We start from the raw sequence: 12,337 nt of genomic DNA, 5'->3' as shown, positions 1-12,337 counted from the left end.
CCCCCAATAATTCCGCATGTGTAAAAAATAAAATAAGATTGTAATGTTACACAGAAATCAGCAAGCGAGATCGAAATACACAATTCGTTCTTTATTTAAAATCATGCTCAAAATGTCCGCTTTTCAGATTGGAATATAAAAATTTTCAGCTCGCGCTTCGCGCTCGCATCATTTCTGTAGCAAAAACCCATACTTTTCATGATTAATAGGTGAATAGAATGTCCCGTTTTCAGTTCTAAGCCTCAAAATAGCTCGCGGTTCGATTTGCAATAATCTTTTGTTGGATATATATCTTGTTCTTAATTAAAAACGTCCATTAAACTCAATTTTTTTCTGATCAAAATATCAAAATTTTCAGCTCGCGCTTCGCGCTCGCATCTATTGTTTTTTAGATACCCATCTTAATCATTGGTACCAAAAATGCATAATATCAAGCTTACAGGTCAGAATATAAAGAAATTTCACATCCGGCTCTCGCATTATCTGTGTAGTGAGATATGTATCCTCATGACAAACAGTCCTAAACAGGCACCTTTTTCCTGTTATCAGATCAGTAAATAAAAAAAATTCAGCTCGCGCTTCGCGCTCGCATTAATTTGTTGGTGAGATATGTGCCTCTATCTCATGAGTCATATACATATTTATATATATATATATGTGTGTGTGTGTGTATAGATATATATATAGGCATATAAGGGTGTGTGTGGGTGAGTTTGTTTGTTTTGTGTGATCGAGCGCCTTTGGAAAGTTGATTCATGATTTTGCCCCCCCAATCTGAAAAATGGATCGACGCCCCTGCCCCCAAGATTTACCCTGGGGGTGCTGCGTGTATTATTTTCCATAGGCAGCATCCCCATGAATACTCTGGTAGGTGTTAAAAAATTGAGAAATGTAAGCAAAATTACCTATATTTTTTTAGTGAAAACCCTTTTTTTTTGCTTGTCAAATTTACTTCAGCATCCCTAGTTTAAAGGTCAAGTCCACCCCAGAAAATGTTGATTTGCATAAATAAAGAAAAATAAAACTAGCATAACGCTGAAAATTTCATCAAAATCGGATGTAAAAATAAGAAAATTATGACATTTTAAAGTTTCGCTTATTTTTCACGAGATAGTTATATGCACAACTCAGTGACATGCAAGTGAGACAGACGATGATGTCTTTCACTCACCATTTCTTTTGTTTTTTATTGTTTGAATTATATAATATTTCATTTTTTACAGATTTGACAATAAGGACCAACTTGACTGAACCATATGGTATTAAACAATGGCAATTCCACATGTTGAGGGAGGAATTAATTGTTGTTTCACTTCACAATGAGGAGAAATTAGAATATTTCATATTTCATATAATAAAATACAAAAGAAATATAGTGATTGGATGACATTATCAGTCTCCTCATTTGCATACTGACCAGGATGTATATTTATAACTGTTTTGTGAAATTAAGCGAAACTTTAAAATGTCATAACTTTCTTATTTTACATCCGCGACGTTTTTATGAAATTTTCAGTGTTATGCTTATTGGATTTTTCTTTTTTTATTCAAATCAACTTTTTGTTGGGGGTGGACTTGTCCTTTAAAAATCGTTCCCAGCCCTGCCCCCCCCCCGGACCCTATATCCACCCCTGGGCAGTCGATCATAAAAATCCTGTCTTTGAATCCGTTCATAGTCAGTGTGACCGCAGTTGATGCACCTATATGGATGAAAAAAAATAAGAAGAAGAACAGATGGAGTATACATAACGCATCATCTTCAAAGCCCGGTTGATGCCGAATGCATGAAATAATGGATTTTTCTTGCAGATTGCATATCCTCACTGCCTTACAAACTGACTTGCTAGTTCAGGGGCGGATCCAGCTTTCGCCAGTGGGGGGTAATTCCATCCACATGCATTTTCCCCGATCGGCCACTAAAATCTGATAATATTGCTTTGTGTGTTTGTTGAAAAAAAGTCAGGATTTGTTTTCCCTTATTTTGGAGGGGCGGGCGGGTATAGTCCTAGCTAAAAACTGATGTTATCACCATAACTTTAACCATGGACCCTACCACAAACATTTTGCCTAAATACAAATCATTATAGTTAATTTAGTAATGCAAGCGCTAAGGGCAAGCTCATTTTTTTACATTCAGACCTAAAACGTGTAAAAAGTAAATGACATTCTGAGCAACTTTTGTCATCATGGCTATATATAAGAACGTTTATCTAACCAAACAAATTATTAATACCAGCGTGCATTTTTTTTAATTTTGTAAACACATTGAAAATTTTTGATATTCTGACCTGAAAATTTTGACATTTTAAGCATTTTTTGATAAAATGATCAGGATACGTGCGCGAAGCGCAAGGTTATTATTTTTTTTACAAAGCACGTTTATAAAGGGTTCCATAACCTTTGCTCTGGCGACAATATTGCTCCGCTCTAAATTCCATACACTAATTGAAATACTAACTTCAACCCTGTGTTTGACACTATACTCTAACCTATAAAACCTAAACCTAACATTAAAAAAAAAACCTGTTGCAACCCTAACGGTCGAAATAAAGCCCGGAGCAATTGTCGCAGGAGCAAATGTCGTGTGACCTTATCATTGTAGCCTCGGCCAATGAGCTAATGAGCAAAACAATTTGATTTGACCAGGAATGTCGTAAAGAGTAAAATCTTAAAATTTCGCTCACTCTCATTTTCCCCTACCCCCGACTTTGAATTAAAAGATATACTCGGGGGGCCAGAGTATACCTTTTAATACAAAACTATATAGACTTTAACATAATATTCAGAAGTTGTTTCACACTTTTCGTTTCCTTTCCGGATATCTGCAGACACATCTGCTCACTTTTACAAGCAAACTTGAAAAAATAATGTTACAATGTTTTGTTTCTTCTTTTTTTTTTTTGCAATATGATTTGAAATTACTTGATTGACACATAACATCACAAAATATATACAAACCAATCTAATGTTTGCATTGTCACGGAGTTTGTGGAAATATGTTGAGTTGAAAAATTGTCAAATCTTGAGGTGTTTCACATTTCGAAACTATTATCAACAGGGACCTGGGAAGCGGGGGTGCTGGGGGTGTATTATTTTCCATAGGAAGCACCCCCACGAAATCAGGTTCCCTTTGTATTTTTTTATATATGTTATAATGTACATAATTATCGCATCCGACAATCACAAATCATTTACATAGTCTTTCACATATTCCAATAACATCCCTCCTATAACGCGATACAGACGTGGTCGCGCGCGATACGTGATAACCATAGTTTACACACTACTCGATAGCAGGGAGGGACATGGGTGTGGTTGGACGGACTTGAAACTTCCAGGTTTTATGTCGAATCAAGAGTGCGCGCGCCCGACCGCCCGTGTTTTGTATTAACAATTACAAGTCGGACAATAGAAATCAAATTTCACAGTCTTTTTCGCCCTGCACCATGGCCCTGGGAAGCGGGGGTGCTGGGGGTGAAGCACCACCAAAATCTGGGGGTGCTGCATGTGTTATTTTCCATAGGCAGCACCTCCTGGAAATCTAGTGGTAAGTTGATAAATGACAGAAATGTAATGAAAATGAACGACGTTTTGTAGACCCCCCTTCAGAATTTTCCGACACAGTACTTAAAATAGTGTTTTAATTCACCCTTTTTCAGATCGGAATATTTTCAGATCAAATATTTTCTGCTCACGCTTCGCGCTCGCATTATTGATTTTTATAAAAAAAAAAAAAATGTATTAACAAAGCCCAGATACTAGGTCTAACTCTAAACACGCGCTCGCATGTTTATTCAGGTACGCAGCTTGTTTTGGGGCTACTCCGGGCTGAAAATATTTATATCAAATACAATTTTATGAAAATCTGATAACAAATAGTTAAGTTATTTAATTCTAAAGTTTAGCAATATTTTATGAAAATGGTGATATGCATGTCGTCATGAATATTTATTAGGTGGGTTGACTTGTGCGGAAATCTGTCCCCAAAGGTAGGGGAACCAGGGCCTGGAAAATTTGACAAGCAAAAAAAAAGAAGAAAAAGTTTTTCACCCAAAATGTTAGGTCATTTAGTCCAAAAGGTATTATTTCGATTGTAAAGTGATGTATTTTTCTCCATGAAAGACCAAAAACAGTAGGGGGACATTTTATATTGTGTCCCCCTACTATTTTTGGTAGGGGGGACACGTCCCCCTGTCCCCTCTGGGATTTCCGCCCATGTGGGTTGAAAATGTCACATCCCCGCTATCCTGTTTCTTGTGTTATTACATGGAATCAAAATTGTTTCATTTTTTCATACCAGTGTGAATGATATGTCTCCCTTGTAATGAAATAAGTTGCAGCAAAGAATATCTAATAGACTAAACCAGTTGTCAATTCAACTGTTTTTGGTTCTTGAAGGGAAAATATTAAATAAACCTAATTTTATATAATAAAATACAAAAGAACAAGTGGGGATATGACATCATCAGTTTGCTCATTGAATATTAATGAAGACATACTTAAAACTGTTTCACCGGAATAATGCTAAACTTTAAATGCAATAACTTTGATATTCCTTGTCGGATTTTGATCAAATCTTTATTCTCATGTTCGTCTGATTTCTCTTTATCTGTTCAAACCATAATACATTCAGTGTGGAGTTTCAGATCAGAATATCAAAAATTATCTGCTCGCACTTCGCGCTCACATTATTAATATAAGAATAAATATCAAATTTCCCATCATTTTCTTGATTTACAAAACATGAATAGAATGTCCCAATTATAGGTCTGAAATCTCAATTTCGTTTCCGCTCGCGCTTTGCGCTCGCATCAATTGTACAGTATAGTTATATACCTATCCTGTTCATGATTAGAAAAGTGCTTAAGATGTCCTGTTTTTAGTTCTGAAAACTCATTTTTTATTTCTGCTCGCGCTTCGCGCTCGCATCGATTGTATAGTTATATATATACATATCCTGTTCATGATAAGAAAAGTGCTTAAGATGTCCTGTTTTTAGGTCTGAAATCTCATTTTTTTTTATTTCTGCTCGCGCTCGCATCGATTGTATAGTTATGTACCTATCCTCTTCATTATTAGAAAAGTGCTTAGAATGTCTCGGTTTTTTGGTCTGAAATCTCAATTTTGTTTCTGCTCGCGCTTCGCGCTCGCATCAATTGTATAGTTATATACCTATCCTGTTCATGATAAGAAAAGTGCTTAGAATGTCCAGTATTTAGGTCGGAATGTCAAATTTTTCAGCTCGCGCTCGCATTATTTGATTGTTGATATATGTATAGTCTTAATTAGTAACTGCAAACAGTCCTTATAACACTTCCCTTTCGATCAGACCAGAGCGTATATAAAAAATATCTGCTCGCACTGATCACTTTCGCAGTTATTATTTGTTACATATGCATCTTGTTCAGGACCACAAACATTGCTCAAAATGTTCAATTTTTCAGGACAAAATACATGAAATTCCCCCCCCCCAAAAAAATAAATAAATAAAGCTCGCGCTTCGCGCTCGAGTTATCTAGTTATATATCTATGTTCTTTGATAAGAAAGAAGTGACTGTCATATAATTTTATGTGTATATATATGTAACACGCGGAAACTGATGTAGAAAGATGACACACGACACCATTCTTTGTGTTTCGGTTCGTTTAATAATCGATGGATCGTTATATACAAAAGATAGAAAAAACCCTGCAAAAACCAATAAGAACAAAACAATGAAATAGAATTATGATATGTTTGAAAAAATGCACAAAATAGAAATATACACATATTTGCTTGTGACTCTAAGATAAACATTCATCAATATGACGTCAAGTAGACTCGTAAGAATAAATTATAAACATGTTGTCTATATCCATTCATTAAACCTAATCAATATTGCCTGAATTCAACTCATCTAATCACAAATTCAGTTCCTCCATCGTTATGGATAACTCTTCCAACAAATAAATGAAATACATCCATCAAGTGAAATTTACCAAACAACAATTAGAATATGCCAACAAATTAACATTGAAATACAGTGGTTAATAAATGATAACCACTCACCCTGGCAATCTGGCCTAGAGGACCATATTTCCTCTGGTGAGAGCCTCACCCGCTACACGAATGTCATGTCAAATACCTTAAAAAGGAAAGTAACAATTATTACACATTCGCCATCGCCATAAGCAATCATCGTGACCCTTAACTCTGAAGACACAAAACTGAAACATTGAATTAACAATTCAATAACCAAAATCAATTTAACCAAAATCTTTTACTCTAAAGATCATTTTACTATAAGATTAGAACCGAACACATTTTATGTTTATAACTACATACTTACAATCAAGTATACAAGTACAAGTGATTAATACAAAATATAACAAAAGTACATAAAAATCATCTGAAGTAACAAACACAGATGCATAACTAATAAACTATTTAATTAACAAAACCCCTTTAAATTAAGACAAATAACATGCTATGCTAGCAAAGCAACACTTCAATATAACCTGAACTCTTATTCAAAACAATAGAAAATACATTGCGAATCAACGCTATAAACTATTATTCAAAACTAACAGAATTGACAAAATAAATAATTCTGACCCGAAAATGAAGAAGCCTCTCTGCCTGCCCCATGAATGGGGTGCAGTGCAGGAGTGAATTGGAGCAGAATTCTTTCTCCCTTTTATGCAGTTATCACTCTCCATTCACAGATGCTAAGCCTTGACCATAATTATCTACGTCATACAAGCTCATAGCTCTGGAATGTGGTGTTTTGACCCAAAGACCATCCAGCATCACTCTTACCCAGAAAGAGTGTGAATCATACTTCTTAAAAAGCATGAAGATTGTTAAAAATTTCTACTTTCTACTACTTCCTGTGCAGGCATCTATTACTTACAGACAAATAATTAAGAGTAATGAAAATATATGAATTTCCATTTAACAGTTCATTTTGACCTGTTACATATATATATATATATATATATGTGTGTGTGTGTGTATGTGGTGCCCTTAGAGGTGCGTGTGTGTGTAATTATGGAAAATTCTAATGTCCCCCCCCCCACCTTTGAGGAGAGATATCAGCACCCCCACTGAAAAAAATCGTTCCCAGGTCCCTGATTATCAAAGTACATATTTATTAAGACAGTGTTTGATGTATATATCGCCATGTGTTTAAAATCTATGTTTTGTGATCAAATAAAAGAGGAATTTTTCCCCAATCTAATTTCACAATGTTTAGCTTCCCCATGAAACTGGCGACATAACACGTATAGCCATGCTTGAACTTGGCCTGAGGCTAGAGTAATAAGTAAACAGATGACTGTAGATGTTTACGGTGTCTGGGGCTGCATGAGCCGAAAGTGGGGAGGGGGCCGGCTACGTGACCATGCAAAAAAAAAAAACACAATCAGATGGTAATTTGTACGTCTGGTTTTGGACAAAAAAGTGGGGGCTATAAATGAAGACCCCCCCCCCCCCCCGGTTCCGCGACTCCAGTCTTACACTTATCATGGATACCGATTATGGACATCAACTTTTTTCGAGCTTTTTCCGTATTGGGTCCAAAAGACCTTGCGCGCTTGCCCAATCCAATTAAACCCGGGGTCCAAAGTTCGGGCAGAGGCCGCGCCCATCGACCACACCCCTAGCCTATAATCTAGGCGGAGGCTGCAGTTATTGTCTTTGCTGTTATGCTGAACGCAAGAGATACGTCTGATCTGGCGAGACTACGCATTTGTGGCTGCAGCCTCCGCCTAGATTATAGGCTAACCCACACCCACACCCCCAAAACACAGTTCGCGAACTCGCCCTTATACCGTATCACTATGGGCAGCCAAAAGGGCCAAAATTAATAATCTCAAAAATAAAGAAACACTCAGAAATAAATGTAGTATCTCAGAAATACATGTGGTTTTCAGAAATAAATGCAGTCTCTCAGAAAAAATTGCTGTTTCTCAGAAATAAATTAACTTCCTCAGAAATATTAACATTCAGGAATGTCAGTACTTCGACCGAATAAGACATTCAGAAATAAAAGTATTTAACCAGAAATGGATATAATTGAGAAATAAAAAACAAATCAGAAATAACCTTGTCAATCATAGATAAAAGCTTTTAGAAATATAAGACTCATTCAGAAAAAAAAAATCGTAATTGAAATAGCAGTATATTTTACAAATCATATGCATAATGGTTAGTCGCGTGCCTTTGAGTGTCCGAAAGTCCACACACACAGCTTCAACACAGGGAACAGTGGTTTTCATGAACAAAATATTGCAGAAATCCGGGTATATCTTTATAACTATTAATATAATCTCACACCAGATTGATAAAAGTGTGAAAATTTTATCCAATTCCATTAATTTGATGTAATTATTATTACAATTAATTCACTATTTACGTCTCGCTGTTCATTTGAAAGTGTCCATGTTCACAACTCTTGCTATGGCAAACTTGGGTCTGAAATATCACCCATATTTTCGAGACACTGAAATCTTTTTTACCCCTCAGGAATATCTCTAAGGGTAAAAAAGGCCGAGATTGATTGTCAGTCTAAATGCCAAATAGATTACCTACAGACATAATGGTTAGTTTCGGTCATGTTCGCTCGTTTTGGTTTACGTAGCAGACGATGCTAGCCTGCTGGTATATAGTATACCTACGCAGACCCTATTGCAAATCAAAATCAATTCCGGACTCGATATTTGCTTCTTCAAACTGTAGCTATATTATAAATATCAGTAAGCAAAGCTTCATAGTACAAGAACATTGTTACTTTCAACATTAAATGCGTTAATTAAGTTTATTTGGACTCTATTAATTGTTTCAAATGAAAAGGGTCTAGGGACAGAAACTATCATACGTTAGTCACGTGACGTTGTATACAGAAATATGCCATGTTCTGCCTGCTCGATCTCAAAGTTTGGGGGAAAATGAGATGTAACCATTATACCAGTCATAAAGTATTATACATCAAACTGTAGGTAATCTATTTAGCATTGAGATGACAATCAATCTCGATCTTTTTTACCCTTAGGGATATTCCAGTGGGAAAACAAAGGTGCCAGTGTCTCCAAAATATGGGTGATTTCAGACCGTTTGCCATAGCAAGAGTTGTGAACATGGAGACTTTCAAATGAACAGCGAGACGTAAATAGTGAATTAATTGTAATGATATTTACATCAAATTAATGGAATTGGATACAATAAATTTTCACACTATTATCAATCTGGTGTGAGATTATTAATAGTTATAAAGATATACCCGGATTTCTGCAATATTACGTTCATGAAAACCACTGTTCCCTGTGTTGAAGCTGTGTGTGTGGACTTTCGGACACTCAAATGTGTATAATACTTTATGACTGGTATAATGGTTACATCTCATTTTCCCCCAAAAATTTGAGATCGAGCAGGCAGAACATGGCATATTTCTGTGTACAACGTCACGTGACTAACGTATGATAGTTTCCGTTCCAAGACCCTTTTCATTTGAAACAATTAATACAGTCCAAAAAACTTACTTAACGCATTTAATGTTGAAAGTATAAATGCTCTTGTACTATGAAGTTTTGCTTACTGATATTTATAATAGCTACAGTTTAAGGAAGCAAATATCGAGTCCGGAATTGATTTGCAATAGGGTCTGCGTAGGTATACTATATACTTGCAGGCTAGCATCGTCTGCTACGTAAACCAAATGAGCGAACATGACCGAAACTAACCATTATGATTTCATGGTTCAGTTAAGCGATCACCAGTCACCGCCGCCCAAACTCACAATTATCATAACGTTACGCCTATGGGAAAAATCGTGAATTAGTCGCTTACTATTGCGATAACATAATATCATGTATGAAAATCGCTTTGGCAGAACCAGATCTAAAATCCCCAACATTTTCTCATCCCCATGATATATTTTAAAATTAAATTTGAAATAACTGAATTTCGTCAATTTCCACATTTCTATAATAACATTTTGCTCTATATTCCCCTTTTTGTGCGCGATATGATTGTGTGAAATTCGCTTGTTTTTCTCACTTAGGGGTTTTTCATCTCAGTGATACTTGAAAACGGTAGCAGACGAACCTTTGGTAGCACCGCCAAAATAAAGAGTCTTACTTCAGTTTTTTCTGATTAAGGGTAATTTGGATTGGATAAAAGTTCATCCTGTCATTTTTCACGTCGAATCAGATGTTCCCTTAGAAGATTAGCCAAAACGGGAAGAAACCGCGGTCGCGATTACACACAAAACCAAAACCTATAGCGTGTGCGCAACTAGTGCAGTGGCCTGGAAATAACTGTCATTTTAATGGCAAGCAAACGCCACTTTTTCTCTTCATTTTTCAATTTGAATATTACAGACATGAAAAATAACATCTGTAGAACGAACAGTATGAAATAATATCGCATTTAAATAACGTGCACTTCGTTTATTTGGAAGTATTCACACGTATTAATTTTGTTCTTGTGCCGTGGCCTGTGCAGCTGAACGGTCAGTAGACTGTACCAACGGCAAATGGGGTGTACAGTATGGTTGGAACTACCCCTTATCGACCACCTAATATTCTAAGCATCGTATTTGCTAAAATATTCATCAATTTTACCCAGTTTTCGTCTCATTTGTGCAGAAAATTGAGCAGATCAGATTCCCATGTTTCGCTCGGCGACTCCGATTCAATCCGCGTATATATCGACGAACAACGAGTGCGACGATTTTCCATTTGCTCATGTGCACCTGTCATGAAACCGACCACCCGCGGTACACTAAGTTTACGGCCGATTCTTGTCGCGTTGGCGAAATATTTTGACTCTTTCAAATCAGTTCTATGACGTCAACATGCTAATTTATAAACGATCGCCTCACTTCTTCTTCCACTGCGAGCTCCGGCGCATGATTCGACGATTGACGACGGATATTTGTTCTAAAGCCGTTTCATATCGGATTTCTTGGTTTTTCAGCGGGGTTTGGGTTTGGTCAATACAACTTTGATTAATTTTACTAAATTTTTACATTTTGTTGTTTCATTTTTTCTCGTAAAATCGATTCTTACCGTTTCTATGGACACTGCGACTACTCTCCCGCGCGTATCGTTTGTAATACGCAATAATTTTAACGCGCGCAAGACGCAAGGTGATCGGTTTCAAAAGAGGTGGTCGATATGTGGTAGTCTCACCATACCCGTCTAGTCTGGGCCGGGAGCACTTACGAAGTTACTGTGCGTGTGAAAGAATGTGAGGAATGCATGTGAAAGATTGTGTCTGTACTGTGACACTCCATGCACTGGATTGTCCCGTCCACAATCAGTATTGTTTAAACGGTTACAGCCCGATAGACCGCGGGTCCGATAGACCGCGGGTCCGATAGTCCGCGGGTCCGATAGACCGCGGGTCCGATAGACCGCGGGTCCGATAGACCGCGGGTCCGATAGTCCGCGGGTCCGATAGACCGCGGGTCCGATAGTCCGCGGGTCCGATAGTCCGCGATGTGTGTAAAATTATGATCAGGATATAGTGAGATCCAATGTCATCAAGAGGTCAAAAGGTCAATGATACGAGTCCATGGGGTTCTATAACGATGCCGACACAAAGGACAATCGCCCCCTGAAAGCTACTTCAAGGAAAATATTATCCCCATATTTTTACCGTCGGGGACTGTTACCCCCCCCCCCGGAAATTTACCCTCTAGACGCCAATTACCCCTAGTACGGAGCCTTTCAAATGCCATTGACTTGACGACAAGGCGAGATTGTTATCTTGCCATGTCGACTAAACAAGCTTATGTCCGCATGGCGAGATACGTTATCCTGCCAAGTCCACATATAAAAGGTTATACGTCAACATGGTGAGATATTTTATCTTGCCAAGTCGACTTGTAACAAGTTATATGTCAACACGGCGATATATCGGGATTCTCGCCGGGACTTGTACACTTCATATCTCGCCATGTCGACATATCGACTTGACAAGATAGAATATATCGCCATGTCGAAATAATAAGCTTATTAATCTTACATGGCAAGATAAAGTATCACGCCATGTCGTCACGTCGATGGCATTTTAAAGGCTCCGTACTAAGGGTAATTATCCGGGGTAATTGTCTGGAGGGTAAATTTCCGGGGGTAACAGTCCCCGGTGGTAAAAATATGGGGATCATATTTTCCTTGAAGTAGTTGTCAGGGGATGATTGCCCTAATTGGGTTATTGTTATCGAACCCAGGCGCGGATCCAGGATTTCGTGAGAAGGGGGGCCCAAATTTGATCTGATTCTTGGCGCCCATGTGTACTTTTCGAAAAATGGCGCCCACTCCCTCCCAGTCAGGCTAACTTAAGTGCCTAAAA

This window comes from Lytechinus pictus, chromosome 1, assembly GCF_037042905.1.
Source record: "Lytechinus pictus isolate F3 Inbred chromosome 1, Lp3.0, whole genome shotgun sequence".
NCBI lineage: Eukaryota > Metazoa > Echinodermata > Echinoidea > Temnopleuroida > Toxopneustidae > Lytechinus > Lytechinus pictus.
Note: the sequence above shows the minus strand (reverse complement) of the source record.